Consider the following 798-nt stretch of genomic DNA (forward strand, 5'->3'; position numbering starts at 1 on the left):
TCACTTGGATTGGAATCATTGATACCCATTCCGCTAACATTTGCATTGTTAGCGTTAAGGTGAGTCAGAACAGCTGTCACGGCAGCTGAGACTGCAGCTTGAAAGGTAGCTGCATCGATATGAAGGGTAGGGGTTTCGTTGTTCGGCTGACTATTACTGGATGGCGACATGATTCTGTAACATGGGAAGAAAATGAATTCGCGAGCGATTATGGTTGAACCTAGATGTATTTAGATCGTACATGCAAAGAGTAGAAATAAGTTCTCGAGAGTTTGACCTACATCCCTATGATGTAGTCCTAGTAAAGAATAGAAGTAGTTCACATAATGGTCTCAAGACGTTTAACGTTCAAACAGGGGGTTCAACACGAGGACTTCCCAGGGGGTCACCCATCCTAGTACTACTCTCGCCCAAGCACGCTTAACTGCGGAGTTCTGATGGGATCCGGTGCATTAGTGCTGGTATGATCGCACCCCTGACAGAGAATTGGGAATGATTCCTGAGCTAAATTACCCTAGTCCAACAACTTGACTAGAGTGGGTTTCAAATAGACTCCTATGATAGTATGATGGAAGTATTTGAACAAAGAGTGACACAGAATTTAGCCGACTGATAATATCATTGATGTTTAAGATGTAACAGGCTTGGGAAAATTGACCTTGTAGAGGGTCTTACATCACATCCGGAGTAGGAAAGTTTTGGCCGCCTAAAGGCCTAACTAAAAGTACCTACAGTACAAGATAGATTCATAGAAAATTCCACATAGGACATAGATAGGAAAAACGATTCCTTTTTAAC

The 798-nt window shown here is 42.5% G+C and overlaps 1 non-coding gene across 1 annotated transcript; it reads right to left on the reverse strand.

Annotated features, from left to right (window-relative positions):
- Positions 1 to 356: 356 nt before the first annotated feature.
- LOC145134960 (5S ribosomal RNA) lies at positions 357 to 475 on the reverse strand. The gene has a single exon (XR_013719441.1). It is a non-coding gene; the product is annotated as a 5S ribosomal RNA (ribosomal RNA).
- Between the last annotated feature and the right edge of the window lie 323 nt (positions 476 to 798).

Source organism: Lactuca virosa, chromosome 8, assembly GCF_052849685.1.
Source record: "Lactuca virosa cultivar CGN04683 chromosome 8, Lactuca_virosa_CGN04683_v6, whole genome shotgun sequence".
NCBI classification, from domain to species: domain Eukaryota; kingdom Viridiplantae; phylum Streptophyta; class Magnoliopsida; order Asterales; family Asteraceae; genus Lactuca; species Lactuca virosa.